Genomic DNA, 26,121 nt, shown 5'->3' on the forward strand with positions numbered 1-26,121 from the left:
CGTCATTACGCTATATGAGTGCTCTGCATGGCCATAATGATCAAGGCCTTTTTACAAGACGCACCCTGTGGTGCAAATACTTTTCCCCTCAATGCATTTGCTTATTGCAAAGCCACAAAGCTTCCGCACAGGCAGAAGTTTATTGCACAATAGAAAGTGAAATGCCTTACCTGTTATTATTATTTTGTTTTGAACTGTACCATAGACTATGTTTAATGTAACCGCTGTGAATTCAAGCGGCTAATGTTTACAAGGGAGTAAATGACGACCTTGCTGCCACCCGAGTACAGTGTCCTGATTTCTTGATAATGAACAGATACATTTTAGATGACTTTGTGAGGTTATCAAAAAAAGGAAGCCAATTCCTCAAAGTTTTTGATTCACCTTTGAATTAGGTACAACATGTGACTGTACGGTTCTTCAGCTTTGCTCAGAAAAGTCAAACATCAAATTTAAATTGGCTCTTCTCCCCTTCAAGGTAGACTACTAGGGCAGCACTGCCAAGTCCAATTCTGACCTGTTACACACGTACCTCTGCAAAGTGCAATGGAACTCCTCCAGTGTGCTAAAAGGGAAACTCTGCAACTCAGATTTCTATTTGGGGCAGAACATAAGGTCACAGGGAGGAGGCAACATTTTAGGAAAAATATTAGCTCATTCTGAAGAATTTAATGGCAGCAACACACCTTCCAGTTGTGACAGGGTCAACAGAAGGCTGCAAAAGTAAGTGCTACTGAAAAGATAATGAGGAATACAGTGAAGGAGACTTGATGGTTGTTGTTTTTTTGAGAAGCCACTTAATGTTTTAATGTTTTATGTTAAAGGTATTTTTATATTGTGTATTTTGTTGTGTATTTATATTTTATGTTGTATTTGAGATATTTGGGTTGTTTGGTTGCTACTTTGGCCAGGTGTCTCATGTAAAAGAGACTGTGAAAGAAATAAAGGTAATAATAAAGAAACAATTGGGTTAGTTGGTGACTGGTGATTAAGATGATTGGGTACAAAAGGAGAATCTATAAAGTATCTCAACTTTTTCAGAACTATCGATCAGGTAAATAGGGCAGTGCTGTTTTCAGTGTATTATGTGCTAGCAAATGATGGCACAATGGTGTGATGGCATAACCACAGTTTGGGTGGTTTGTGCCAAACATTCAGGGTGTTACAGCAGAGCTTTGAGTTAACTGACTCACACTGGGTGGCAAATTTCTATTGGACAAAGGCCCGATGCGCATTACTAATGATGGTCCTCATTGTAAAGGTTGGTTGCAGTTGGCCTGAGTTGATGTTTGCTTTCTGTGCAAGTCTGAGGTCCATGGGGAATTTAAAGATGTGAAATCAAAGTGGTCACAACAGTAAGTCAACGGGGCTATCTAAAAATATTCAAACTACCACAGTCCAGTGAAGAAGAAGCTCATAAAAGCCTTTCACGGTAGAGTTCAACAAATGTATGACTACACTTCACAATACATCTGATCTGTTGAAACACATAATAATGTGAGTAACATTGTGCATTTGCATCTGGTGTCTTTCATTACATGGTGGCATTTAAAGAAGTCACTGGAATAATCAGCTCATAGAAAATGTATCAAAATATGTGATTACATTTCAAATATTCAGATATGAAAGGAAGCGTATTTATTTATTTAAATGTTAAAAAACAAGAAATTAATAAATAAACAGCTTTTTTTTGCCACTGATGATGAGAAGAGAGGCCATATGAGGATGTCCCTAAAACCTTTCACCTACCTGTGCTGCTAGATCCTCTTTAACATCCTGTCACACCACACGGTCGTTGGTAGAAGCCACGCTGAGTTTGGGCAGGCTCATTATGTTAACCTCAGGGAGGATGTTCAGTTCCATCAGGTGACTGGTCTCACTGTCAAATGTCATCATTTTGTAGTAGTTGGACCACCTGCAGCATAGATACATCAGCCCTCTTGGCCACTTCCATTTCCAGTGCAATACTGACCCAAGGAATATAATCCAAATGTTTTCCCACTGCTCTCATCTCCACAGGAGTAGGGCTCATCTCTGATGCTGTGAGAGTTTTAGCGAATGGTGATAGACTTCTGCAGTTCCAAATCTGCCTTCAAAGCGTATGGCAGGAAAAGCAAGTCTCTTTAACTGCACTAAAATTGGTATGTATTTGCCCAGACATCCAGCCAAGATGATGGTGTTCAACATTAAAGGAGCTGCTCTTTACAGGGACAACACCAAAGTTTTTCAGTGGCTAGCAGAATGAAAGTTACTCATTACAGGGCTGCATCTCCAGTGAAGCACTACACTCGAGCTATGCACACAGCTACGTTTTTTAGTCATCCGTCTTAACCGAGTCTGACAGAACAAATACACTCAGCGAAGTAAAGTAGTACACCTGAGCAGCTTGTGAATCTTCACCAACAAATATGGCGAGAAACATATTTGCAATTTGATCGCAATTTTTCTAACTTGATCATAGTAAGTATTCCTCTGTGAAACTAAACTCCAAATCACAACACAAGAAGACGGGGAAGACTTAAAAAGAGATTCTGCTGTAGTTTCTTGCACAGGACAGGTGATTCATACCATCTCACTGAGCATCTAACATACTATCAAGACACAGTAGAAGAATGGACAACTTTGCAAGCCCCCAGCAGGACAATAAGTGATATATTCACTATTACAAAACTATATTTTACATAAGGAATGGTTCTGTTTAATCAGAGTGGGAATTACGTGTCGGTGGATATGCTTATTCATACCCCTGGCTTGGGATTGTTTTTTCTTCACTGACTCATACTGACTTTTTGTTTTAAACTACATAAAGTGTACTCTACTTCTTGCACTGTCACTGAATGTGAGCATGTAGATGTAAACAGTGCCCTGCATAATCACCCAGTGTAAACATAATTCCTTGGATTACTGGCCCAGTAACAGTCTTGTCAAGTTGCAGTGGTACAGTCGTTGCATTAGTGGCTTCTTACGCAACGGGGTGAGAGTCCACTCATGTTCCTCTTTTTTTTTTTAAAGTGGAACTTAATCAGCAAAGCTGGAAACTGTTCAATGACTTCATGATGAAGGAAGAAAACACCTTTCTGGAAGTTTTGCAGAAATAGCTACCCGTCACATTTAATGAAGGCTGACTTGAGTGTGGCTCAGGCTTTGTGCTCACTGTTGATGTAATCCTGTTCACAAAGAGCATCCTTTACTCAAGGTCAGTTGACAACAAGATAGAGCTCCCCTTGCATCTTAGATAGAAGGTCAAACACTTCAGAGATAAAAACGTAGATTTTTGAGAGAGTCCTTAGTTGTTATCTTGTTGACTTACAGGCAGATTCAGCTTTGACATAAAACATTTCAGACTTTCCTTCCCTTGCCTTTTCTCTCATACTGGCTTGTTTCATCTGAGCAGGAATGAAGAAAACAGAAAGAAAGACTTTAAACACATAATGCCCTTCTTTTCTGTGGTGATAAGGAACAATTACATTGAAATGGTAACCACGGATTTTGGCTCATTCCTTCCACTGATAATGATGGTTGTGGTTATGATCCTGTCTACAGTCGCTTAGCTGGACCACCACGGGGAATAGTCATCTATTTTTTTTTAGCCTCTGTGGGCGCAACCCAGCTTGCAGATAAAGCACTTGGCAAGAACTGAACATGAAAGCGTATCTTGCTCTCAGAAACCATGGTAAAACTTGCAGTCTGGCTGACAGTTGTTGTGGCTGATAGCTCGACTCTGCAGCCCCTCTGTTTTGCACTGCAAGAATGACTTTATGACTAATATAATGAAGTTTTTCTATCTTGAAACAACAGTGTCGCTTGACTGTTAATTGAATTATACTCAAATCATCATTCCAGTATTTCAGAGTTGCAAAAGGATTGCACATTATGTCACACATGGTAGTCTTCAGCTTTTACTTAAATGTTTTCACAGCTCATTATTCTGCTTGCTGTTTCTGTTGCCAAGGTTAGAGATTACACTACTATTATTGTCAGAAGTAATTATCCTTTTAACAGTGGGAATATGAGTGTCATGGATATGAATATGTTATGAATAAGTTTTTAAAACAAATTTATTTTGGCAAACAGCGATCTGAGAAAGTCCAACAACAAACAAAGTCTAATGTGGAAAATATTAAATAAATAGGATGGGGAGTCCTGGTGACTCAGTAGTTTAAAGTTTCAACCATTTTGGAGACCAATGTAGTAACTTTGGTATTCCCAGACTATCAAACATCCAGAAAGCAAAGTGTGCCTATTAACATTTAAATTACAATAAATAAATAAGTGAAAATGGATAAAGACGTTTTGAAAAGCACTCTAAATCACCAGGGTGTTGCATAAGAAAAGTGGCTGAAAGCAGCATTTTGTTTAAGTAAGTGCATGTCCACAAGTCTCCCAGTGAGCCACACTGACCAACTGGAAAAAATCAGCAAGCTGCCTCCAGACAAACTGTGGAAAGAGCGAGAACAAAAAAAAGTCAAGCAATGTAAGAGACTAAGAACAACAAGGTACACTCTACTATATATATATATATATATATATATATATATATATATATATATATATATATATATATATATATATATAGTAGAGTGTACCCTGTTGTTCTTAGTCTTGTACCTTAGTCTTGTACCTTGTTGTTCTTATATATATATATATATATATATATATATATATGGTACTTAAACACCTGGGAACTAGCTTTTGCTGACACCTCTGTCTGTTTGATGGTCTATCCGTGTGGGTATGCCTTTCAGTGTCCGTGCATAGACGATATAAAAGCAGCACTAAGGACTAAATATGAAAGGCTGGTGCCACTGAAAAGAAACGTTTGTCTTGTATGTCATTGTGGTTTAATCAGGTTTTCCAGATGATAAGGTTTATTCTTATAAGATTAAAGTTATAAGTGAAGACATTATAACACAGCATTTACTAATGATGACACACACAAAAATCCCAAACAGACATTAAATAATGGCATACACAAAATTGGGCACACACAGAGTATAAACGTGATATCTGCTACCCTTTGCTAAAGCAAATACAAATCAAATTCCACTGAAGTTTCTTTATTTTTCATATATTTTTATTCACAATTTCCTGTGTTTTAGAACAAGACTGTTAGCTATTGCTTGCTTTGGATATATTTAAGGTTTATTTGGAAATTTGATAAAGTATTTAAAGATTATGGACTAAACAAATGCCATTTTTGAAATACGCTGACTCGGGGGCTCTTGTTCTCACAGGGATTATGCCTATTGCTGATTACTGGGATATGGTTAGTTGTTATGTATATACACACTTCATTGTCCTCTCTGATTAAGGTCGCCTAGAGCCAAAACTTGGCAGCAAGAATAAAAGCAGCATTGATCTAAGACTGACTAATAACTTTATCATACTTTATCCTCAGACTGTATTTTTTTGTGATCAAGTATCAGCCTTTGGCTTCAGTCTTCAATAAATAAAGTATTGAAATGTACTCGAGCCCTTAAAAAATCTCATATATTAAAAAAAACTTTGTTATTTAATTAAACTAATTTTTTAGTGTTTGGGAACATTAAACCTAAGCAAAGTGGTTAATTAGTGAACAATTACACCTATATAATTATGTATGTATACATTTTTGACTTGACATCACAGTTTGGGGTGTGTGGTGATATCTGGAAGTGATCTGATACCAATGCTAAGTCTTTTTTTAATTTTCAAATCAATAAACTGTCATGTTGATGACTGTAACAGATGAAAAAAAAAGCCACTGTTCTAAATTTGGACTGTTGCACTAAAATAAATATACCCCTGCCACTTGATGCTGATGATTAGAACAGTTCTCCTCTAACAGTAGAGACGAAGGAGAGGCAATGACTAAATTACTACTATGAACGCCAAACAATACACTTCTAAATTGCAATTCACTTGAAAAATCTGCATTTGTGCAAATGGACGCAAGTGTTTAAGTAACATTTGGCAAAGTGATAATCAGTCAGACTTGCGACTAAAATACACGTCGGCCACCATGAAGTTTGTGAGAAAAAGAATTCAAACAGTGATAACACAAATTATTGGGATTTTCTAACACAGTACAAAAGATGATGTCTGTGGCAGATCTTAGACTAGAGGATAAAAAATATACACTCTCTTAGTAAACAAGTTGAAAACAGAAAAACAGCAAAGGAGGGTAGGGGGAAAAAATGAAATTTCAAAAAGAAAGCAATGGGAGCTTTATGTAGCAGACTTATGGCAGGTAGCAGATGTATTATTTCTCCAGACTTTGTCTATGAAAAAGCCCACACTGCTCTGGAGGAGGTGGATATAGAAATGTGTTTGCCTGGAGGCTACAGTATTGCTTTTCTTAGTAAAAAATCCTTACCTTTGGCTTTTTAAGGACAGCGTTTGAAAAAGAAACTAAAAAGTTCACAGTCTCTTCCGCTTATTTATGAGATGTCGGGAGAAGGACTGAAAAGAATGGTGAGGGACTTCACACGAGGGCAAATTCATTATATATGTCACTCCCATAACATCCTCGTAAACAATTCTTTGATTATTTGCCACAATAACAAATCTAAAGCATTACTGAAAATCCGATATTAAATCCCACAGAAACAAACATTCATCTTGTCTTTATGTTTCCTAGTATCCATGTCACCACCCACACTAAACATGTGCATGCACTCATGACAGAGAAAAGCTGCTTGCATAATAAAATGCCAGCGCTCTCTTTTTTATTAAAGAGTAGACACCGAAGGTTGAGATTTAAAATCTGTTACATTGCCTAAACCGGATATGCAGTGGTCCTCAGTAGATGCACTGTTCCCTTGACAAGCTTAATTATCATCTTATCTGTGCATTTACTGATGAAGATTTTGATCATACCGGCTCGTGTTTCATTTGCCCCCTGGTTGAATAGGTAGTGATACCAGATAACAGCTATTACACTTCAGATCTTACAGTGTAGAAGGAAACCACATCAAATTTGGTTATGATGAAATACAATTTCCCTCAAATTTAAATTGCCCAAGGTTTTTTTTTTAATTTAAAATATGACTTTGGACTGCTCATGAATGCTCAAGCTTTTCATGTATTTTGAGACTGTGAATGATATATTTAAATTTTCAATACTAGTGAATGTGGTAGAAGCAGAATATTTGTACCTGACTTATTTCGGGAGTTTGTTACATTTTTGTTGGTTATATAAATAAATAAAACTATGCAAGATCTTAGTGTGAATAGATTTTCTTTTGGCTGTTGTGTTTAGATGCAAGGAAAAAATGTAGTATCTAGTCAGCTAAAGCTGTCATTCAGCTGAGTAATAAAATACTTAATAACTCACCTGCAGTTGTCTCATTTAACAAACTCTCCTTAAACTTAGAAATTAGACATATCAAGTGCATGATGTTACAAAATCATCTGTAAAGATTGCAAACAAGCTGTCTAGAAAGGGCTTTTAAAAAATTGGATTATTACATGCAAATTTTAAGCCAAATTGAGTATTTAAATAGTGCATTCTTTCTTTTATTCTTAATTAAAGAATGCAAATCTTCATCAGTCTTAATAGCTTCAATCGAATTACTTTTGCAATGAAGACTTCACGCTAACTTGTGGAGATTTAACCACTAGAGGCGCTGTAGAACACTCTCTTTAAAACTGGTCACACCAGCTTTGGCCATCTGTAATAACTGTAGTGATTATTGGATTATTACATTATATCCCATGATAATTATTATAATTATCATGGGATATAATGTAATAATGATAATTATTATAATTATCAAGGGATATTTTAATATTGTATTTTTGTACTTCTTCCTAGGCAATGAATGCAAATCTGTATTGCGTTAATAGGGTCAGTTTAATTACTTTTCTAATGGAGACTTAAAGCTTCCTTGTGGAGATTTCACCACTAGAGGCGCTGTAGAACAATGCATTTAAAAACTGGTTGTTGTTACACAAATAGTTTTTATGGTTAATGCAGAGAGTATAGTCATGTAAATTTATAAACCATATAAAGACAGAAATTCATACAAAAATAATAATACATATAGATTACAATGTAGATATTAAAACATTGAAGTGCATTAAACATAATTAAAAAAAAGAAACATTGAGTTTTGGTTTAAACTCAACTGAAATAAATGCCAGAAATGATATGAAAAATACCAGAATACATTTTTACTACACACACTGGAGTTTTTGCCATTCACCTCGACTTTAGTATTTGGATTTTCGTTTAGCAGTTTTATGATTTCTGTTTGAACAGATTAACTGTTAAAGTCGCTTCGTTCTATTTTCATGTGATCTTATGTCAGTTTCCCAATAACCAAACAAGTGACATTACAGTATATCGTTTTACGACGGGTTTCTTGATGTCGACCGAGCGGTTACTTGGGTTTACTGTGTAAATGCAATCCTGAGATTACAGCAAACTTTCGCTTTAAGAATCTGTGTTTTTGATTTCGCTCGAGTAATACATTCAGTTTGGTACTAACTGTGTAAATAAGTGTGATTACAGTGTGTGTCACTTTAAGAGTCAGTCTTCGGATGGCTTCTTGATATTAATAGAGCTGCTGTGTCTTCCTCCTCTGACGTAATGCCCACAGCCTACAGAGACAGGCAGAGAGGTCCTGTCACAGCAAAGCGATAACACTAGTCTGAAAAAAAAAATTACAGATTTTTCAGCTGATCTACTTTTGTTTGCTGTGCCCAGCAAACCCATCCATGGCTGAATAACATAACTATACCGTCGGAATATTGCAATACCTGAGCCAAACTCACTCAGTAATGAGTCGGTATTAGCCTAGTTTCATGTGCTACCGCGAAGCCTTAACTATCTCTCTTTCCCTCTCAGACCAAAGAGGAAAAAAAAGAAAAGAAAGAGAGAGACAGCCAAGACACAGTCACCCCGTCCGACATCATCAACAAACAAAAACCCCACAAAGAGACGAAGCAGCCAGCCAAGCAGCCAGCCAGCCAGCCAGCCACCATCTTAACAGGCTGCTGAAAGAGACACACACAGAGAGAACAGAGGCTAATGCTTATTTTTGATCAACAGGTAAGCAGCACCAAAAGAAACACTTCCAGCACAAATGCACACCATGCATACAGCCCTCTCTGTTGGTGCAGAGGCATTGTAAACGGCAAAAGAAGAGAGAGAGAGTGAGGGAAAGAAAAAAAATGCATCGGCGATGAACGCTTTGGAGTTGTACACGGCGAAATGCATGCTCTCGGACAAGTGGGAAGATGTAATGTGTTCGTCTTAAAAGGGAAGCCGTGTGCGATTAGGAGGCGAAATATCGCTCTGTTAGCTGTTGGTAGTTTTACGACGGGCAGCAGTCGGTTTGCGTCTTATGTAACTAACGGCCTGAGCGGCGTCGGTAAGGAAAGAGGGATCTGCTGAATGAGAGAGAGGGAAAAGAGCAGCACCGCTTTGAATTCACATGGCAATTTACATTTAGGTTAGGACACCCAAACGCCACACAAATACAAATTGGGGGGCTACTGGGGGAACCGCTCTGATTTTAAGACTGAGTTTGAAGCCAGCAACAAGGGGACGTGGAGTGACTTAGTCGCCTCAAGTAGGTTTGTGTATTCTCCTTTTTCAAAGTTTTGTTTCTTGATTTTATTTATTTACGTGTGTCGCGTCAAGTCACGTTAAATGACACCGATTTCCTAGAAGCCAGTGACTTGGAGTGATTTATTTATTTTTGTGTCAGCACAACTCTTGTGTAACTACTAAAACTGCACGCTTACCTCTTGGTTATTTTCATTGATAACTTTTTTTTTCATTGCTATTCTGACTGCAAACTTGATACTCAAGTTCAGATTTCTTGCTTCTCTGAATGACGCACGTCGCAGAGACACAGAGACGGACAGAGAGAGGGGGGAAAAGGGGGTTTTGAAGCCGAAAGATGAACGCAGTTAACTTGCTTGTTGTTTTCTGGACTTAAAGCGGAAAGAAGCGTGAGTCCACATCACAGAGATTGCGTTTATCAACCGGTTCAAAGCCGATGTGGCGCTGTTTGTTTGTTTGTTTGTTCTTACGTTGTTTGTTTTGCACCTCTTTCATTGTTAGGAAACTCGCGAGCGCATGGTGGATGTGAATTGTCGTAAAGGATACCCCCCCCCCCCCCAAACCCACTCCTCCTCCTCCTCCAACCCCCCCTCCCCGATCATCCTCTCTCTTATCAACTTTTTAAGAAAACAAGTGCCTCTTAGCTCAAATCTTTGCGAATTTATTGGTTTCCTCGCTGTTGGACGTTTCACGAGTGATGCCGGGAAGGCATGAGTTGCATTTCCACTTAACTTTGAAAAAGTTCCCCCCCCCCCCCCTCTTTCTCTCTCGCTCTTCGGTCGTAAGAAACTGTGATGTTCCTTTGAGATAAGGGGAGCTGGGTAGGCATGACAACTCTGTGGGGAGAGCAGAGTATGTGAAGCCAGCACAATGAGGCACACACTGCAAGGAAGCTTTTTACATAGTCCTTCAGCAGAGTTCTCCAGTTCTGGCCCCCAAAGAACCCCTTATGCGTGGAGCAACTTTTATTCAGCAGATAACCTCAGTGGGCTTTTTTTTCTACACCCCCCCCACTTCTTTTTCCTTACAGAAAAGCAAGACCCTGAGACTTAACTGTGACACTTGTTCACAGCTGTCTGAGGTTTCACTTTGTTTTTTTATGAAGCAATTAATTTATTCATTGGGCCCTTTCAAAATTGTCCCACAGCCCTTTAAATGTAGCTCCATGGCATTTCAGCGTTAAGCAGAAAATGCTTAAAAGCCACTGCAAAGACTTTAAAAAGCAATTTCAAGTTGATATCTTGAGTTTTTATTTGTATCTTAAATGCCCAACTGCTTGGCCACGACACGGTGGAAAAGTTTCACAGTCGCTTCCCTTCAACTCAAAACTGTGTGGACCGTTTGAGGGGGGAAAAAAAGTAAAATAATACAACTTGTGAAACTTTTAAGGTTTAGTTTGCATTTGCCGCAGCAGTCTGACACACGTCTGATTCTTGAAACTTCAAATATTGAGCATTTGTTTGGACTTCTTCAGCAGAAAAGCCGTTCCTTCATGCACGAGCGATTGGCAGCATCGTAAGTCACACGTATTCTGTAAATTATGGGATTATGACAGATTATTTTTACTTTGGGGGAAAAAAAAGTACATTAACGTGATTTAATCAGCTTTGTGGGTAACGTTTTCGAGCAGTGCTTTCACATCTGCTTTCCAATGCATGCATGCATAACATTGGCGTTTTTTTTAACAGTTCCACAAATTCCAGTATGCGCAATCAAGTTTGTCTTCTGCTCTTTATTATTGTTAAAAAGTCTGAATGGGACGATTTAGTTAGTTTTATCACAGCACATAAATAAACTTGGATTAAGTGATTTTTATCAGAAAAGAAATCCTACTTTAAATCTTTTTTAAAGATTGAGGTAACATTTTTATGCCATATTGTGTCACTATATCTTTTTTGCTTTAGATCCGCTACACTTCAGCTTTGGGTATAGTCGCTGCAGACAGTCCAAACCCCCCCCTCACCAAAAAAGAAAAACAAAAAACTTGTTCCTATAATCGAAGACATCGTGCATGTAATGAGTCCCTGTCAAACTTTTTATAACTTCAACCAATGTTCTGTAAAATTAGTTAAAACACTTTATCCACCGATGTGTCAATCCAGCTCCGTAACGTTAAAACATTTTCCGCTCTTCAGACACTGGATATTATTGTATCGTACAGCTTTGTTCATAGCCGCTATTAAATGTCAAAACAGTTGAGAACTTCCTAAAGAGAACCCCCCCCCGCTTGTAAAACTCATTCCCGTGTGTGTGTGAGACAGAGCGGGAGACAGCGCAGCACTTTTTCCTGTGCGTCTGTATGTGCTGTGGAGACAGCCGTGGCTTCGCTCATATGGCTGCAATATGTGAAGTCTCTCTGTGGTGGAACTCGCAACAGAGAAAGTTTGTAGAGACGGCGAGAGAGAGGGAGAGAGAGAGAGAGAGCACACATGGCGTGAGGGAAGTCAGAAATGTCCTGTTCAACTAGCTGGAATGTATCTCCTGTGTTTTATTGATGGTTTGATGTTCTGTAAGACATGAGGAACAACTGTAGTGATTTTGTGGGCTGCCATGCATTTGTCTTTGGTCGTTTCAAAGCGGTGCCGCATTACATGGGGGGAAAAAAGGCCAGTGCGAAATGGAGTGTAAAGGGAGACTTTAACTTAGAGCAAGTGTTTTTTTTTTGAAGTGTGTGTGTGTGTGTGGGGGGGGGGGGGGGGGGGGGGATAGTAGTGATTAAACTGGTAGACGTGTGATTGATTTTGTTGATCCAGGGAAGCTGTACAAACCTGATGCGGCTGTGAATTTTCCAAAGTAAAATCGACAATCTTGCCTACCCTAAAAACGTTAACAGGATTGATGCAAGTTTGTAAAACTTTCAGCAAAGCCCCCGCTGTTTCTCCTCTTCGTGCTACAGTAAAAGCTTTTTGGGGGGAAGTAAAGTATGTTTGCCTAACGCTGAGGTCTAACACTAGTAAAGGGAATGCAGTGTAATAATTTGACCTCTAATCCGTTGTTGCTGTCTCTCTCCTTCTGGTCCGGACTGATGTGCGTCCTTTCTCCGAGCTTTGCGGCATTTTGTTAAGCTGTACATCATAACTAACAAAGAGTTGATTGGAGTAATTTGTTTTGTTTTAATATTGAATAGTTTAAAAAATCTATGTGATCGCAAACCTGTTGACCACTACGAATCAGTCTGCGAGAACACTTTTTCTTTCACTTTTTGCAAATTATAAGGAAACTCTTTCTTAAATACTTTATGGCAAATGTTGAACTACTCCCAACACTCACTGTTTCCAATAGCAGGAAAAGATAGCATCTATTAGAGATTCAGTCGTTATTCATCTCGAGCCTGCCTGCAGTTCATTTAAAGGAAACATCCATTTGTCACTGATAGTTTACTTAAAGAAAAACAAGGCTTTCTGTAAGGCTTCTGGCTCTTTGGCTCAGAGTTCTCTAGCTAGCACATTTTTGTTTTGTTTTGTTTTTTTATTAACAAGTCTTCTGTTTTGCTCATATCCTCAGGACACAATTGTTTTTAAATTATTTTACTGTGTGTGCATATTTTGGGTCTATTATTGCTTATATTTCGTGCTTGCAGCATTGGTTATACAGGGATTTGAGCTTATTCTCTCGTTGCATTTACTGGAAGTCAGTCTGGAAAAGAGTGTCTGCTAAATGCCCAAAATGTCATCCCCACTCTGTCTGTGGTTACTGTAGTCTTGTTTAGGCTTGACTTTGTCTCTAATGTCTTTGGTCTATTTTAGACTTTTAAGTCTGTCTTTTTAGACCGCCTGCTTCAGATAACGAGCACATGGTCTTGGTTTAGGGTGAAATGATTCTTTTTTCTCTCTTAGTATTTAGATTTATTTGGGGGTGGGGCGGAGGGGGGGACACGAATCCTAAATATGGGGCATTTTTGCCCTCCTTTGATCTAAGATAATAAAAATCCTTCTGCCACGTTACTGTAAAGACCGATGAAGTGGTGGGGCAGAGGATTAAGACGTGTACCCGCCGAAAGTAGTGACAAAGCAGCAGTACAGCCCTGTGGTTATACAGGCTTTCCTGTTACCAAAAGACGCGTAACTTTTAAACTCACCGACACCATGCGAATTCCCGTGCATCACTTAAATGTCTCAACTGTGCCGTAGACAGCAGTTGTTCTAAATCTGTCTTTCCCATGATCAGAATTTAAGTACGAAACCCATCTTTGGCTTGTTAGTTGTGTCAGGGCAGTTGGTAAATGAAACCTACAGGTTGAGTGAGTGGCGAGCCCTGCCTGCTTTGACTCAGCAGTATCACACTGATGTCTCCCATACACCCGTGCGTTCAGATATCAATCACATTTCATTTGAGCGTTGAAGTTGTGCAAAACGCTGTGGAACATTTGAGCCAACCCTTTGATAAATGAAGTTTTAAACAAGTACCAAGTTAAAAAACAAAGATCTCACATGCTGCTCTATAAAATATGTACATCAAATATGGAACATTGTTACATTTATTCCACAAAAGTTGTTGAACATTTCAGATGTTGGAGAGATTTGACCTTATGCTTTACTCATACAGACAGTCATTGTGTGGCTTGAAAATGCTGCCTCGACTTCTACCTTTTCTCGAGGTTTACAGCAGGCACTCCCATTGGTTTGAAGAAAAAAAAGTTGACAGCTATATGTCATTAAGAGAGAATTGTAGCCTATAAACAGCTGTCAGTGATGCTCTGGAGAATAAGTAAAGAGCCTGGAAGTCTGATCAGGTTTACTTGAATGAAAGAGACCTTAATGTGTTTCAAATCTTGGTCCCTCAAAGACCTTTGATAACTCTGCATAACAAGATGGGAGCAAAATGTCTTTTATTGGGACTTGCATATTCCATCAAGCTATGTACACTCTTGTGTTAAAAGTTAATATGCTAGATTTTTGTAGTTTCCTTGAGAAAGCAACCAAATAGTTTCACATGTGAAAGTTGCATAAAAGTGCAGAAAGGGTGAAAGGTGACAATTACCTGTTGCAATCAAGAAGGAATAAAAGTTGTAATTGCAGTGAATCATCAGTGAGATTTCCCATGCAAAACCAGTTTCTCCTTGGCTCTTACTGTAGTGGCTCTACGATACTTGCTGCTGTCAGTTGCATTTCATTTACATTCGTCATTTTCTTTTGCTGACTTGATTTATTAGTGCGCAATGTCAAAAAGCAACCCGGGCCGGTTTGACATAGGGTCAAGAGCGAGACGATCCATCACAGGAAACATGCAGGTTGAGGTGTTTGTAGGTGTTTTTAGGTTTATCTCATTGTATGCACATATTAGAGGACACATTATGTAAAGCTTTGCTGCTGGTCTGTATCTTGACACTAACAGAGAGATCAGGAAGAGAGGATACGGTCTAATCACTTAAAATGTGGAACTCACACGCTTCACGTAAAGTAGGGCATTTCTATAAAATCCTTAATTTCTGTATAAAAATGTAAAGTTACACTGATTTAAATGTAAACATCAATTTAATTCCAAAAAGTAAGTACATGTTGTCTGCATTTAGACTTACTTTGCTGGATGATTTTGATCGTTGCAAACATCAGAAATACAACATTACGAGTGCGTTTCTTTACTGTTCTTCTTAACCGTCTTAAGTAATGAGCATGGCCCCGTCTGTAATTTCTTGCCGTTTTCACACAGCACCCAGCAGGCAGACAGCGAAAATTAACTATGGAAATTGTGACAGTGGCATAAGTGGCAGGAATCTGAATGTGATTTATGTTGTAAGCTTCTTTGTGTTGAAGCTGAAGCGGCTGTGCAACACGCAGATGGAGGGTGCTGCACCATTTTTCTCAAGTACTGTATGCGTAATTCAGTGAGACTTTTCTCAAGTAGAAGAAGTGTCTTTTTTTTTTAAATCAAGGAAGCTGCTTGGAAACGAGTTATCTTGCTCCGAAGGGAGGAAAGATTGATTGTGAATGAGAAAGTCATTCTATATATTTTTTCATGGCTGTAAATAAGAAAAAAATCCACCTGTTTTGTAGTAAGAAATTGTAAGATCAAGCTTTTTCCAGTGTTCAGGGTTGGAGATTTGCTTTCTGTTAACAAGTTCTAAAGTGAGCGGCACATTTGTGTTACAAATCAGTTTTTAGTTTAGTACAATCTGGGCTAATTCGACTGATAATTTTCTGAGTGATAACTACAGTATTTTTGAGGTGGTTGTTGACTGTTCACTGTTCACTATATATTTTTAATATGGCATCCGTTCCTGCAGCATATCTTTGCACATCTTCACATGCTTGGCCTGCAGTATCAATAAACATTCATCTCCAGACAGTTCAGCGTTGTTGATAGATAGCTATCAGTTATTGTAGGAGCCCACTGGCGCTTATCTTCTCCTCTTGAGGTCAGATCTATCTCATTCGCTGCATGGCTATGATTGAATTGACTCACTGATTGTTTATTTCTACACTGAAGGTTAACTGTCTGCTCTGTCAACAGTCAAATCAAGAACCTGCACAACACGTACGCACAGCTTAGATTTCTTAGCTCTTGAAGTGCCTCTTTCTGTTTCATTATCTCCAAATCTCTGCCTCCTATTTTTACTGTAATGCAAGACAAGAAGGACTGTTAGTGTCATGTGTGCCCAATCATCCTGTAATCACTGTCAAAACACCTAATTTACTTGCTTGAAGATTGCGTTTAACTTTCACTTCAGCTGACATTTGTTTGCTCTTGTGCGCTCTCTCATTCGCAATCGTGATTCTGAGGTTTGATGAGGCACACTTTTCTGTGGCAGCGTTTGACGCTCGATCCAGTGCTTGTCTTGCAGTCATACAACAGTACTGCTGCCTAATGCCTGTTTATTTTATGGATGGGTGTAATTGTATGTGTGATATACTCTTAAGCTCTCATTGCATTGACATATGCTTACAGTTTCAAGTCTGTCCAATATAAAAATTGCCATTTTGTTATACGTGAATCTGTAGTTTCTCTTCTGTGATTATCTGCAGCCAAGCAGTTTGTTTACCTTGAAAGTGTTTGCATGTCCTTGTTACTACTATATACCTGGTGAGGAACAAACTTTACTTTTACTGTCTTAAAACTATCGGCTTGTCTCTCTCCTCTCTCCTCTCTGCATGTGCGCACACACACACACACACACATGTGCGGCGTACAGCCCCATTAGTATTGTAGTCTGGGATCAGACTAAAACATCTGGTGGCTGAGTAACTTTTCAAAGTGGTCTTTGTCCTCACTCTGGTGCATGTATGCGTGTGTCTCTCACTGTGCGCTTTTCTCTGTGTGGTTGTGTGTTAGAAGGGGCAGACTTTTTATGGCGTCCCGTCAAATTAAAACTATGATTTAAGCGACTAACATTGTTTTTTTTCATTAAAGCACATAGCCACACTTTGCTTCTCCTGATTTATTTTTTCTCGTTCTTTTCTTCTGCCTGTGGCCGTGTGGACTATTTAGTCTGTAGAAAATAAAGATGAGGGAATACGGATTAGGAGTGTAATTCTGCTGTAACTGTATTTCATGAAGGGCCAGTCTAGCCTGGCCTGATGTGTTATTTTATTCATGTATCCCTGGCTGGTTGCCTTATAACAGAAGGCAGCAAGAAGCACAGGGAGATATGACACCCTTTCAACTTGCTTCTGGTCTGGCTTGACATTTCTGAAAGAAGCAGAAAAATGAAGTTAGACATAGCTAACTGCCTCACCTGTTCTCTGCAGGATGGTGCTGGGCTTGGTTTTTGATATTGTAAAGTAATTGTGCGATAGCTGCTTTGGGCTTTAGAGGGTACACCCCTGCAGACAGTTAGAGCAGATGCCCTCAGGGCTTCTCTTCAAGCCACATAAACGTTGAAAAGGCAGGGACTAATCTTCTCTCCCAGCAGTGAAGAGTGCTTAATCAGCACATTTGAAGGTGTTGTAGCTTGTTCTGGTACAAGGACTTTTTAAATGTATGAAATCTAATGCAGTAAATTGTTTGAGTTAAAATGAAACACTTGACTTTGGGCACCAAGCCACAACCTTTTGGCTGCAGTATTCCCTCCCTCCTTTTGGAATTGTATATCTGTGGGGTAACAGGGTTGTCTTGTGGCTGTTTGACAATGTTGAATGGTTAATGGTTAGATATAGCCATTGAACATGCTTTGTGGTTAATGGCTTTAAATGATGTGATCTAAGAATAATATTGTTTTAAAGGGATTTTGCATTTCGGGCTGATGTAAAATTGGGTATCGTGTATCATGCAATAGGGATTGGTACCAGCTATTACTATTTTGGATAGTAATGGAATGGATAGTTAGCACTCTTTATTGATACCAAAATTCTAAAATTCTAAAAATGTAACAGTATTTTTTTTTTGACTGTAAGTACCATAGTCAATGTAAGTACTGAATAGAACTTTGAAAAAATGTATAAAAATACTAATGAATACTAAATTCAGCTAATTAGCTATTAGCAATTGCCTGATAACAACATTAGCCGTCTGCTAATTTATCATTAATGTAGCATCTGGTGGCAGTGGCTAATTATTAAAATGGTGAAATTCTGAGCTAGGTAACAAGTGTTATCACTTCTGCCTGTCTGTAATGTGGACAGACAGTATTCATTTAACAGGATAACGCAACTATTCATAGTTCAGTAGGCTGAAGATGAGAAAAGTCTACCAGCAGCTAAACAGGAACGCGGTAGCTGAACTTACCAATTGTATTTGGTAAGTTAGCAACAGAAATATGGTGCCAAGTCATTAGAAGTGTAGAAAATAAACAGGGAATTAGATGAATAAATTTGCAGTATTGCACAAGTATCGTTTTAAATTTTATTTTTTTTAAATGTATACCTATAAATTGGCTGTGAATATAAAAAACTTGAAACAGTTCAGTCACTTTCTATAACACAGTTTTCATTGTTTCCGTGGAACAAACAACAACTAAAAAAATGACCCCCCCCCCCCCAGCAAAATGAAATAACCTTAGTGCCTGCAGTTTCACTATTAAATTACACTGTTACCTTGAGTGCAGAAAAAATTCAGTAAAAGGTATTGTGAATGCAAATAGCAAGTCGTATTGTTAAAGAAGAAAAAGGTTATCAGTTTAATTAACGTCACCTAACGATGAACCTGTGCTCAAATGCAAGATTATTGCGTTTGAACTACTGTGGAAGTAACCTAAATGGATTGTTTTCTCAGGGCTCACCTTTGGGTCCCAAACAAGTATTTGAAATGCAAAGAGAATTTGTTACCATCAGCATGTTTCTCCTTATGGATAAATGGTATTTGTGATGGTCAGCATAAACATATATGTCTGTATCTGCAACATTCCTGTACTCCCCTTTCAAAGATCTGATATTTTTCATTGGCAGCTTTTTCTTTTTCTTTGTCTCTTTAAAAAAGGCTTGTCATTGATAAGTTGTGTGTAATAGTGTGTTTTTGAAGTATCTGCAGTGTGTTTGAAGAAGTGGATGCACGGATAGATGGATGATGGAGGGAGGGAGGTGGTTCTTTTTTGAAATGGAAATTAAGGGGGCACACATCTGGGGGTCTTTGAGACTTTTGTGAAGGGAGACGAAGAGGTGGGTGTCAGAGGCCCACAGTCAGAAGTGTGTGGATATATGTGTGGATGCAGTAAGTGGGGGGTTGGTGTGATAAAGAATGGACAGAGAGAGGGATAGTTTCTCATTTTTTGTGGTAGGAAAGAGTTTATAAGGAAAATAGGATAGCGAGGGTGTCTGCCTGTCTGTGTTGGACAGTGGTTTGGTCCTCATAGAATGATGGATGGATGAATGGACACACTGATGGCGAAAGGAAAGGAAATAAAAGGAGGCTGCGATGGACATTAATAGAGAAGGAGATGAAGCTCAATATGTACAGCAACAATAGAACAGAGATAGAATAAGAAGAGAAATGGAAAGGAGGAAAGAAGGATGAACAACAGAAAGATAGATGGGGGACTGTTTTGCATAGGCAGGAGGAGGAAGGGGGAAAAGTGGGGCGAGAAAGGGGGCAAAAGATCACTTACTGTGGTTGAAAACTTTACGGCTGACAGTTAAATTTTCTTCAGGCCAGTGTGTGTGAGTGCGTGGATGTGAGTGTGTGAGTTGCGGTGGTTGGAAAAGCACAGTGGGGTGCATGGCGTTTGTTCTGAAACATGGCTTTTGGGCTTTTTAGTGCTTCACACACAAGTTGTCCTCTCCCTTTTCTTTACAGGCTGATTTCATCTAGCTGTGAGAATCTCTCTCTCGCCTCCACTCTCTCTTTCGCTCTTTTTCGCCCCTCCCTTTTGCTCTTTTAGAAAAGTCAGTGAGTCAGTGAAATGATCAGATTCCCATGTGCCACATAAAAAAAATGTCAGTTTAATGTGTGAACTACCTTCTTTGGGAGGAGGTTTACAAAATCAGGATGAATGTTGCGCGATGAGAGATTTGTAATCTCTTCAAGTGGCCACTCCCTTCGCTGCTATGTGTTCTTTCAGTTAACACCTGTGTAAAACTTGCCATTTCTGATACTTGATATCCATTTGATGTGTCAGATTACCCAACACCCCAGTTTTTTTGTCTGTTCTACATTATGATAAAGATTTTTATTTTTTAAATAATAAAAATGTACCTTATCTTTAGAGGTACGTAAATCAGCTTAAGCCATGCTATAAAGGTTAACATAAAACAAAGTTCTCTTGATTTGTTTCCTGAATATATTCTTGTTGCATTCGAGTGGATTTATACCGTGGACTGACAACTTCACTTAAAATATACGTATAAGATAATAAAGCAAGGAGTTACAGAGACTTAAAATGTCCCATCTGAATAACACTTAGGAAGGAGGCAACTGTGACAGTGTCTGATTTACAGATTATTATGGAGGAGATAGAGAAAGCAAAGAGAATTGAGAAAACCAGCATGAGGACTAGGAGGTGATAGAACAGCAGAGAGAAGTTAGGAGCATTGCAATGATGTTTAAACTCATTAGAGATCATCTTTGAAGATGTGTCGAATATCGGCACCACAGGAAAGTACAGCCATTTGTGCACTGAGAAAATCCTTTTGAATAGATTCTGTTAAATGATGAGAAAAGTGTTTGCCCGTCGCACATGAACCTCCCTGCTGTACTAGTTAGTGCTGGTTTGGGTTACCTGTTTGGTGTCACACCTGTTGTGGTTAAAATAATCTGTCTGTAGCATTTTTCATGCTTTAAAACAGATGGTAACATAACTTAATAATGTCATCGTAAATGTTGTCTTTTAAGGTCTGTTAGAGCTCAGTCATACAGGCCTAGAAAATAGTCAGCACGGTTGACAGGGAAAATTCTATACTCCCGGTGCTGGCTCCTGGAAGTTGGGGGTGCGATGCCAAAAACCTCCTTGGGATTGCTTTGGTCGCTAGCAGATAGCTGTCATTTGCAAATTTTCATCCAACAACCTGCCAAAGATTGGTGAAACTTGAAAAAGTGTGACGCTAACGGAAAATGTTTGCCTTTGAAAGTGCCTTGCCATTTGCGGGTGAGTTTCAAAAGGCACAGATTTTACTTTGAAGGCAAACGGTCTCCATTTCCATTTTGTGTTACACTTTTCACAGTGGCACCATTGTTCCTAGACTAGTTAGCAACTGTTTGCAGACATGTCAGGATTTTTCACACAAACTACCGCCACTGTGGCAATATGTGAGTGGCTAAAGCAATCCCAAGCAGGTTTTTGTGTAGCACTGCGCACCACTCTGTGACCTGTTTCAAGTAGCGACTGTCAACAACCGCTTGCTAACCTTTGAGATATACATCTTTTCCCCTTGCAACACATTGTTGCCAGAGGGCTGCCAACCGTCCTGTAGGCCTGTGTGATTTTCTTTGTGAAGGGTGGAATTTTCTGTGACAATTATAGCAATGATATATTTGTGCTATGTCCTGAGTGTCTACGTCAGTGCCAATCTTCTGCTCCACCATAGCGCCACCAGTAAGAGGCACTAGCTAATATTTTCTTGGAAAGCCTATTAATCTTGCTGTCAGCATAAACAAGTAATACAGGCTTCAAAACAAACTCCACATAAGGCAAAAGAAAATTATAATTTTTTTCAAATAGTACTTTGTGATTGAGAGCATTGGCAAGGAAGGGATGGGGCTTAGCCAGTTAGCAATTTATGCCTTAGAGAACACTCAAAATAAAGTCAAGTTTTAAACAGTGAAGTCTGTTTGTTCAAACTGGAATTTTACCAAAATTTGGGGAAATCTAGGAACCTTTGCTTTGGGGATCAATACAGAATCTATAGCTTGTGTCAGCTAATGCTAGCTTGCTTTTAATATATTTGAGCAGTCATGCACATTAACAGAACTGGTCTGATTGCTCATTTGGCTTATAGGTTTGTATTTATCATTGTCCTTTAGACCGATTCCACCTCTAACACATTGCACGACCAGGGACAACTGCAGTTTTTCAGTGATAACAACAGTTTACTAGAGTTTATGCAGATAACTTTCATGTGACTAAATTGATAACGACCAGCTGAGTTGATTAATGCGTTGTGAGGAAAAGATGGTAAAAAGAGGGGCACTCTTATTAGTATGTTTAAAGTTTTTACCAAGTGCTTTTTAAATGTGGTTTGCTGAATCTGAATTGTTAACCTCAGCTATGTAAGGCGGTGATATGACTCTAAGGCGGTACGTCACTTTTTCTATCTCTTTGCAAATGAACACTGCATCACTGAAAATGTAACCTTGCTGCAGTCTAAGAAAATGAAAGATGCTTTGGCCTTCAGTGGAGATCAGTTTTGCACCCTCATACACGCATGATATCAAAGGTAAGTTAATACAGTATCTCTTAGGCACTAGTAATATCTTTGATTGAGACACTGAAAAAAGATTCATTAAAGATGTTTTTACTGCAGTTAAAATTATCCCGTATAAAAATTACAGCAAGCCGTTATGAGAAGTTGATTATACTTGTTTTTGAGATTTGATTAAAGCCCTTTTTTTCTTTTAATTGAGCCCAGCCCTGGATTGACATCACTGACAGTCTTCCAGTCTTGCTTCCCGATACTGCTCAATGGAGAAACGCTGCTTCACTTGGCCAGCTTGTAGATAGAAGGGCTCTGGAAAGGAATATAATGTCAACATTGTGGGTTGAAAATGTTCCGTTGTGTGTACGCGTGTGCGTCTTAAGTTTGTCCAGACATTTTTCCCGGCCGCTTGCAGGAAACGTCCGATTCTCCAGCAGTGGAAATTGTGTGTGTGTGTGTGGTTGTCTTCGTGTGCATGTGTGTGTATTCCTGAGAGACAGAGTGTTGAATAGCGAATGTGGCGCAGTGCGTGCATGATCTAGTGTATTTGTCTGTTTCAGTTTGTGGATGTGAGTGTGTATGACTGATGTAATGTTTGAGCCTACCCAGACAGACAAACCAAACCAAGGCGCACACACACAAACACAAGCATGCATGGGTGTGTGCGTGTACTTAAAATCATCAGATATGTCTGGCAGACTTCGGCAGGCTTGTGGAATGCATGTGTGTAATGCGTGTGTGTTTCTGGCAGAGCTGTAGTTTGTTTTCCGTATTTTGGGGGAAAAGACAGCTAGGCAAGAGTCAACAATCAACTTGTTGATTTATGCAGCTACTAGTTCCTTCCATTACGCCTACAACTACCACTGAAGCAGAGTTTGTTCTCCATTATTTTTGATGTATGAGAGTCTTAGCTGTGGAGAGCAAGGTCAGAATCAACAGTCCCCTGTTGATTTATGCATCTCCTGGTTTCCTGCTACTATCGTACATCAAGGCGGGACATTAGCACCGTCCACGAGGCAAATGTGGATACTCATTTGACTGTGTTTGGTAAGTTTGTCTCCTCTACCAGCCACAACTGCAGTTAACTAGTAATTAGTTGGGCTTTCTCTTTTCTTGTTTTCTAAGATGTAGCAGATTAATTTGCTCAGCAGTTTCAAAACCACTTGTAACACTATGTAGTAAAATATAGTTTTCTTTATATTATTAGTGTTACTGGTGGCAACAGTGATGCTGTTTTAGACTAATTTCCAAACCCCACAGGAAGAAGTGGACTAATATCAGTCCTACAACTGTTTATTTATCCACTCAGGGGGAACCTATGTATCACAGGAAAGCTGTGCTATGTCAGCAACTTGCACGTGCGTATGTGTCAGAGAAAAGTCTAAAAGCTGTGGGTGTTGCATACAGTAATGAATAGGTAAGCCACTCCCTCAGCTTTAACCTCAGCAGCTGAAAGATCTGGTTGATCAAGGTCACTTAGTGGTGTGATTCACAAGAGAGCAGAAGCACTGGCACAGTGTGTTTGCTCGCTTGCCGTGCAGACAGTCAGATCAATGCAAAATGTAGAGCAGAAGTTTTAATTGTGTTCTTTGGTGTGGTTGAACATGTGCATACTTGATAGGATGACGTTCCTATCTATCTGTCTATTAACTAGCTATTAACTATCTATCTATTTTTAACTATTATTTTAGTTAATCTGCCGTCACTTTTCTTGATTTGTTAGTCAATCCACCTAAATATTCAATTCACTGTGGAAAAAAAAAATCAATTCTCAGATTAGGAAGGGGGAACCAATGAATTGGAACGTTTGAATGGTCACACACTCCGATGATCAGCTTATCAGATAATTGACTTTTTCAGCTCTGGTTTTATTTAACAGTGTGAATTTTAGTGATCTGTTAGGAACATGGAAATATTCTTTTTGTTACATTAGATGCCGTCATCAGAATATTGTTTTTGTCATGCATGCCAACACTTCCGAAAAGTGTCTGGCTGTATTTTACCTGATCTTAATGGAGTTCATTTTTTGTTTCATCAGGACCTTAAGGTTAAGGTTATGTGATGTTCTCCATAGGCCAACTATTGTCTCGTCACTGTAAGAGATCGTCTGCTGTGTTGGGGCATTGACTGCTTTGATTAACACTTGCTTCGTCTCTTCTCCTAATATTAATTTAATTTAACGATTTTGGAAGAAGCCAACTTTCTTTGATTGACAAGCTGTTTGCAATCACTAAACAAATTATTATGAGAATCTCAAGAGTAGTTTAATAGTTTCCTTTGTTTACCTGACAGTAAAATTGGAAAGCTCCACAGCCAGCTTTACGGTTTTGCACCTGCTACTCAGTACGCTTTATGCCGCGGATAGAACGGCAAAGCTCTGCGTGCAGCTCTTGCTGCTTTTGCACTGCTTTTTTGGTATGATCTGCAGGGAACCAGCCGGAAAGCACTGAATCATAGTAAACCTCATTTGCATACAGTGCCTGCTTGTACATCGTTGATGCTTAAACCAAACAGGGGGACGATAATTGACATCTGAAAAGACTGATAACTACCTGTCAGCACAGTTTGTCTGTATTGATCCAAGATAACGATTTTACTAGTACATAGAAAGATCTTTAGTTAGTGTATTTAAAATCCTAACAGCAAAAATGAACACAATAATCCATTTCAGCTGGAACGGTTGAGTTGAACTGAATATCAAACAATGTATTCTCTGTGCTCTAATTGGTGAAACATGGAGCATAACTCTGTCTACATAAGATCTGAAAAGGCAACAAGACACATCAAAACAGCCCTTCAAAGACAATTATTTTCCTTGGGACAGCAGAGGGAAAAAAATCGCTGAAAGATGAGGAAGAAACGAGTGTAATTAGTTTGACCACCATGTCATTTGAGCCGGCATTAGCAATAACAAATCAGAAAACAATAAAAGATGAGGACAAAGATAAATTGAGGGTCTTGCGTTTCGTGACAAAAATGATCGCAAATGAACTTGAGTGCTATGTTTGTCGCCGTGGATCTACACTAAGTCTGTGTGTCTGTTGGAGGCAGTGAGAGCATGTAACGCGTGTGTGCGTCTGTTTGCATGTGTGTGCGTGCTTCGGAGCGAGCGGAGAGCTGGCGAGTGGGCATGTGTGTGTAATCATGTACGTCAGGCCGTCATGAATGGTGTGTTTGAGACAGAGCGGAGTGTGGAGTTCCTCAGGCTGGACCAAATTGGAAACAGAAAAACAAACATTGCCTAGGAACCCCCGCTTTCCGCCTCCCCCCATCCCCCCCTCGTCTGCTGGCTAGTGGCGCAGTCCAACCTGTCTGGGACAATGTAACAGTCTATGGCCGGACTGGACCACACGCATTCACAAAGTGTGTGTGTATGGGGGGGTGGGGGGCTGCGGGGGTGAGCGCAGAAGGGATGGGGGGGCTGTGGCGGTGGTTGGGAGGTGGGGGGTATCTCAGCCACAATGACAGTTGGAAAAACAGTCAGAAGAAACACATTAATGTGACAGCGAGCTCAGTGATGAATTGATGGGAGAGAGACATGGAACGGAGAGAGGGAGAAAAATGTGAAGTTGATGGACGTGAGCTTGGGAAATGGAAGTTATACTAGAAAAAGAGATGAATGAATGCAAGAAAACAAGAAAAGTCATAGTGGAAGTTAAAAAAAAAAGAAAGGAAGAAAAAGAAACAGAGAATACAGAGAAAAACACCAAAGAAGCAAAAACAGTGATTGAGAAAATGAGTAAGCAGGGGCTGACTGAGTCAGAGTTCCACAGGAAAAAAATATTTAAAGCTACACTCACTCTTAAGATAAAGAAAGCTTTTCTTTCCCCTTTTCTTTCCCTTTTGTGA

At 39.2% G+C, this 26,121-nt stretch overlaps 1 protein-coding gene across 5 annotated transcripts in view; it reads left to right on the top strand.

Annotated features, from left to right (window-relative positions):
- Positions 1 to 8,566: 8,566 nt before the first annotated feature.
- trps1 (trichorhinophalangeal syndrome I) overlaps positions 8,567 to 26,121 on the top strand; it is a 120,056-nt gene continuing 102,501 nt past the window's right edge. Inside the window, exon 1 of one of the 5 annotated variants that reach the window (XM_085147899.1) lies at positions 8,567 to 9,034. The gene's annotated coding sequence lies outside the window, so the exon portion shown is untranslated. The other 4 variants (XM_085147900.1, XM_085147901.1, XM_085147902.1 and 1 more) reach the window with 4 other exon arrangements.

This window comes from Neolamprologus multifasciatus, chromosome 22 (assembly GCF_963576455.1).
Source record: "Neolamprologus multifasciatus chromosome 22, fNeoMul1.2, whole genome shotgun sequence".
Taxonomy (NCBI): Eukaryota; Metazoa; Chordata; class Actinopteri; order Cichliformes; family Cichlidae; genus Neolamprologus; species Neolamprologus multifasciatus.